Below are 6634 nucleotides of genomic sequence, written 5' to 3' on the forward strand. Positions count from 1 at the left end.
AGTGAAAGGTGTTGGCAACACAAGTTGCTGATAGCTGATGGGAAAATCTGTGGCAAATTAATAAAGGCCCTACTGTGTATCTATGCTGCAAAAGAGACATGTTCATGCCAATAAAGTATCATTTGTGGTGTCTAGAAGTTATGTGAAATAGTTGCTATTCCTAAACACATGTAGTAAAGCTAGATGAAAATGATCAGTGCCTAAGTGAAGTGTAGTCATGAGTTGTGTTCTTTTACTAACCAAACTGTGAGATGCTGCTTCTGGGCTAGTCTGTTGTCTTACCTTTAACAATATTTGCACCCACAATTCCTCCATACATACAACTCTGAGAGGATAATATCTTCAAGAATGAGTATGGAGAGAGCACTTTTTAGGTTGAATGGGATCTAAAACTTAGACTTTCATATTTCTCTGATACAGCTTGGGGTAGCTATGTCTGTTAGTAAACTGTTTACCCTGCACAGAATCCCTGTATTTTACACTGAAAAGCACTGGACCCGTCTGACAAATGCTCATGGTGTTGGTAACGGGGAAGAGGAGAGGAAGCAATTTAGTCATTTAAGCCTTCTAGAAAAAGATAAATGCTGCAAGAAATTAGGAGTGAAGGCTAATCTAAGGTGTAAAAAGGAATCCGAGCTTTTCAAATTTATCAGAAGGGAAAAAAGTAAGACAAAGTATCCCATCTATGACATGCATAACTTTAAGATGGCTGAGAGTCTTGGCTCTTATTTCGAACCTAATGAAGAAAGTTTGTACAGCTAAGTAGTAATGAGGAGCTTGCAGGGGTATATTACATATTGATGAATACTAGATGAAGATAAAATGGGAGAGCTTGAAGATATGCAAATGACTTTCAGCTTATGGTAGTGAAATTACATTATGGACTCATTAAGTTCAGCTTGCATTAACTCTACAGCATCAAAATTAAAAATAAACGAGTGAAGTTGAGAAAAGTGCAGCCATCTACAGTACTTAAAATAACAGAGATTTTAAAAGAACAGCATTAGATAGTCTTGTAAATGTCTCAGAATATATTGTGATTTATAGCCTGGGTGACTTATACTTGCAACAAAGGCAACTGACCTTGCTGCTTCTCTACTTAGCTACTAAAAGACAAGTAGGAACTGTGATGAATCAAAGCTTTTTAATGTAGTTGACTTGTTTTTCCTGGCACGAGTTTTGGATGTTTAATAGAGAAGTACCTAGAAATCTTACAAAATAAAGGATGAAACCTTCTAATGTTGGCAGCTGCAGTAAAATAAATAAAAAGTGGTTAATTTTGAAATTGTGGAAAGTTATTTGGATGGGCTTATTTGCGATTTTTTATTATCTGCTAAAAACATTTAACTTTATTAGATTTCTAGGCTTAAAGTGAATGTAACTTGAACAATGAGATACTCTTGGCAAGTGAGACTACAAAATTCTCTAATACACTTTCAGTGTGTAATAGTCAAACTTTAACCACTTATTTTTGAGGAAAAAAGTATATGTCACTTTGCTACCAGTGAAACAGTTTCTCATCTTTGTAAATATATAACAAACTCAGAGGCAGAAGTAATATGTAGAAACAGAATGGGATGTGTGTGTTTTTAGATGGAATCTTAGAATTGGATAGATTGTAGTGTAAAATGGCTATCCTTCATGCAAAGTTTCTTCATTAGCTACCTGATGTTCTTAAAAGTGAGTCATTTCATCACTGTACAAGATGTATGCTGAAATCTATTTTTCCTGAGAGGTGATGTTAGCATGTTTGAACAACAGTGCCAAATTCAGCATGGGTTGGTTCAACAGGCATTCAGCAGTAAGGATTGTGCTAGAGGTGAAATGATGAGATGAGGATGTAGTTAGCCTTGGGTTGGTTAGATAGCTATTCATCTCCCAGCAGCAACGTTACAGAATGATGCAAAGGTCCAAGAAAACAGGGTCAGTACAGAAATGGATAAAAGGCAGTATTATCTGTCAGTGTTGGCTAAAATGCTATAAGCTATTAACAGTTGCTTAGCTTGAATATTCATATCTAAAGACAGGAGATAAATGCTGTTTGAGGCCATAGAAACCTAACTGAACTGTAAAGGTATATTGCTGCACAGTTGACTTTAAAAAAAAAAAAAAAAAAAGTTTGATGGAAAGTATTTATGGGAAATATAGAGGCATTCTGATCAGAATTTCTAACTCTAGTGGGAGGGATGTTTGTGAAAGGAAATGTTAAAAGAGAAACTAAAAGCTAACAATGACTTTATTGATTTTTAATGGCATGGCTAGAAGTTAGTTGCAGTGAGGATTCTTGTAATCAAGAAAATAAAGATATGACTTCAAGGGAAATATCATGTCACGTTCTTTCTGTTCTCTAAGAATTTTGCTCTGTAGCACCTCCTCCTAGGTTATGCTGAGACAGTGCTGCTGTGTACCAAGCTGCAAATGGGAAAGGATGTATTAACTTGGTGGTGGAGGCTCCTACTTTTAAACTTTGTAGGAACAAGGTTGAGGATGTAGGGTATATACTATCATTGAAGTCATTTTGTAATGTGTGGTGAGTCAAAAGGAAATTCATGGAGACTGAAATAGGCTAAAAGTCAGTGGCATAAACTGTACTGAAATATTTACCTTTGCATTAAAGAAAAATGGAAAAGCCAGAGAGCAGGATTATTGTCACAAGTCATTATTGTTCAAATGGTGTACCATTTGAAATGCCTATCAGCAGCACTAGCAGCATGTTAGCATGCATTTGTACCGATTACAGTAACTTCTACTTGCAACTTGGGAGAGCAAGTAGGAACCCAAATCGGAAAATAAAAAAGAGCCATAGCTCCAAGGATGGGCTAGGATAGCTCCTGGTATTTGCACATATCTTGTGAATCCACAAGCTTTCGTGCTCTGTTAATGAAGCATGAAATGAACTGTGACTTCATATTCAAAGCAGGATATATTTAAATACCTAACAGCAGAATAAAAGTGAAATTGAAACACATCTGAGCAGAAGAATGATTTTTGCTGTAACCAGTGGGCTGTTTTACAGTGATGAGACAGACTAAACAGATGAGAACCTAAAGAAGCAGTGGCCAACATACACTTCTACTGTAGTAAGCAACATGTTAGACAACAAAAATAAAACTGGAAGCTTTGGATTTTTGAGAGTTGAACCTGGAGAAAATTCAGGATATCAAAACATTTTTCTAGTGGTATATTCTATGTGAATGGATGACTCGAGAGAAGGTGACAGATTAGGAAACCTCAGCAGAAAGCTTCTCCAGTATCATTTGCACTCTTGAGAAAATATGAGATTCCTGTTACATGAATCCCTGTAGATAACTTTGAAATCGGGGATTCAAATCTGAATGGCCAAGTAGAGAAAATGATTTTGTCTCACTTGACACTGGTAATCTGAGCTGGATCAACTTCCTCAGCTAAATTAATCTTTGCAACAAATGATGAGTTGAACCTCAAACACAAAGTTTATTTTTGGTGCTTTAAACACTGAAAATGAGCAATTTTCTTGACTCTGTGGTATCTTGTTTCATGTTCACCTGATGGCTAAAAGAGAAGAGAAATGGAGATAAGACTTCTAAAAATGTTTTACTCAGGGGTGCTTCGCAAGAGGAAGTTCTTCCTCCTTACTGGAAGCCCAGTAGAAAATCACCTATGCCGTGTAACATAGTGGTAAATTAACTATTAATAAAAATAAAATAAAAAATCAAAACACAAAGCAGTGAGCCTAACATCTTTGAACTAAGCTTAGGAACATAGTCAAGATAACCTTTGCAGGCTAGTTGGTATATGTTTAAAATGTAACCTTATCAGACTAAATGATCCCTTCTCTCTGTACAGAAGGAAGTAATCTTCCTAAACTTCTCCTGTTAAACCTTCATGAACTCTTGGTGGCTGTGTTCTTCAAGTTCTTGAATGTCAGAACCCTTTTACCAGGATGACATTTCTGATATTTAATGACTGTTCAAAAATACCTATTCAGGCTGTGGTACTTAAGGGATCTTTTGACGTGTCTGCATCCATTAGCTTTATTGCTTCCTTCACAAAACTTCCTTCCAAGACACTGAGAGATGCTTTTCCACTGAGAGGGCAAACCTGTGGAAGATACCCTTTAACTAAGTTTCTGGAGCAGAAATACAGAAAATAGACTAGCCATCACTCATGAGATACCTGTGAAGAAAAAGTAAAATATAAGCTAAGTCAGTCAAAGGCAGGAGAAGAAAGGAAAAGACCAGAACTAAGAAGTCTTAAAATCAGTTAAATACAAAACATAAGGGCAAGAGAAGATTACTGGATTAAATAGTTTAAGTGGTCTTGAGCATGTACTGAATTTCTGGGAGGAAAAATATACAGGTTAATACTTGACAAAATAAATCAATATGATGGTCATCTGTTACATCTTTCATAAGGACAACAGTGGGGAAGGTCAAACCTCTTAATGTGGTTGAGAATGTTAGAACATTGACAAGAAATACATTTGCTATAAAATGAAGTGTATATAAAATAAAGGTATTTTGCATCTGTGAAGTCTGCATGCCAACCCATTCTCAAAGAAAACAGTTACTGAGCAGTCATCATTACATTTCTACATGTGTGGACCCTGCAGAAACATGATTAAGAAAAGGGATATGAGGCAAGTGTGCTAAGTTAGTAATTTAACCCATCTGATCTGATTTTTTGTTTCAGCAGGCCATTTTTTTTGCAATTGAAGCAACACATCCCATTGTCCTCTTGCCTTTTGACTAGCAGTGGCATCAATTCTAGTACTAAACTGGCAATAATGCTATTATTTCATTGTTTCCTGTGTTTGTTACCAAATAAATTACAAAGCTTGTAAGATAAAGGCAAGATAAGTACAGTCATCCCACAAATAGTGGGAACGAAGTGCTGCAGGATCAAGGACTTCCTAACACTAAGGGGGTCTTGGCCCTCCTTAAATGAAATGCCACCTAACCTGCTGTGAAAACTTTCACAAACTACATTATTATCCCACTTTTTCTTGAAAGTTTGGACATGAAGGATGGGAAGAGACTGCATGATGAATATATTATCAGGTTATATGAAATGAATTTGCGTAGCTATAGCAGTGAAATTAGAATGGTGCAAAAGAGGTCAAATAAATACCATGCCATGTATACTGAAGATGCTCACTGACACAAGCTTACCAGTTACCTGTGGTATGTGTGTTTGGGAGGAGGATTATGGTGAGTAGTTCATTGGATGGAAAGTGAATAATGCTAACAATTTTCTGAAAATATAGAGAAGAATTGCCTGAATGTCATGGCAGAATCTCCCTGCTTTGGCTGACTGCAGCTAGCACTTAAATGACAAAATACTGTGCTTCTAGTTGATGTTCATTAAGATTTCTGATGCTTCATGAAAGCAAACCAGCCTGTGTTGGCTACTAATGCATCTTCGTGAGAAGCACTTCAAGCAAAAATGAATCACTAAACCTGTTTGTTTTACAAGGTACTAGATTCTGCTGCAGCTGTAAAGCTATTGATTTGATTTTCCAGAAGGCATACTGACAGGATGATGGAGATTATTTGGTACCCTTTCTAAACAAAAATTATGACATGACCAGCTACAGACTGGGATATAAGCAATACTACATTAGTTGTCCCTCTTCTTCCTGGGAAGTAGGTGGTGTTTTATGGTGATATCTTACTGCCTTTTTCAGTGTTAGAATCACATGGTGGATAGTCAGCAGTAGATCAGCTCAACGGGGATTTGAGTAAAATACCAATGATTAAGTAATTGTTGCAAAACGGATTTAATTGGTTGTGTGCAATGCAACAGATGAGCAGGAAACAACTAGGACCTCAAGGGAGTAGCAAATTTTCTAGGTATCTACCAAATAACCTTTAAAAAAAAAAAGTTGGAACAGTCAAAAAATGACTATTGCCTTTTGTATCTGAGTTTGTCAATTATTGCTGAGGACTGAATTCTGTTCTTTTCCATATCTACGTTGCCGTTTGAACTTTAGGTTATGCTGAAAGCAGGAAAACTTGCCAAATCTCTTAGATTACTAAATGGTGAATTTTGAAGGTACCTAGCATTATTTTAAATCTTTTAAGGTTTTAATTGAAAACCATTTGTCAGTGTTCTGTATTATTTTTTACACAGCTTGAGTAATTAAAAAAAAAAGTCAAAGTATTTATAGTATGTAAGAACTGGGAGTAATGTACCACTGTTCTTGAATTGATATGTGATGGGAGAAAGTGAATATGATCAGAGTGGATAAGAATTGAAGGAAATCCAATGGAAATGGAGGATAGTAACAGAATGTAAGGGAAGGCAAATTTCAAGTTGACATCTCTTTGCTCTTCCAGAGCACATTAAGGTCTCTACCAGTTCCCTTGCACTGTAAGTACTCTGCTACTTAACACAAAGCCAATGGAAAGGTAAAAAATAAATTGCTTTAAATTACACTTCATTCTGGCAGTCTGAACTCTTAATGAAACCTGATGGGTAAATGACTTCTGGCCCATCTGTCTAGAATTCCTCCAATCACTAAAATGGTGTCCTAGATACTTTCTTATTTCATTTTGTACTAAAAATTCTTCTTACCCTAAGGTCTCTCTACTACTTCACATTGGATTGAAAAGAAAACTACAGCTTTATAACTGGCCATAAATAAGACTTTTTT

Source organism: Cygnus atratus, chromosome 1 (genome assembly GCF_013377495.2).
Source record: "Cygnus atratus isolate AKBS03 ecotype Queensland, Australia chromosome 1, CAtr_DNAZoo_HiC_assembly, whole genome shotgun sequence".
Taxonomy (NCBI): Eukaryota; Metazoa; Chordata; class Aves; order Anseriformes; family Anatidae; genus Cygnus; species Cygnus atratus.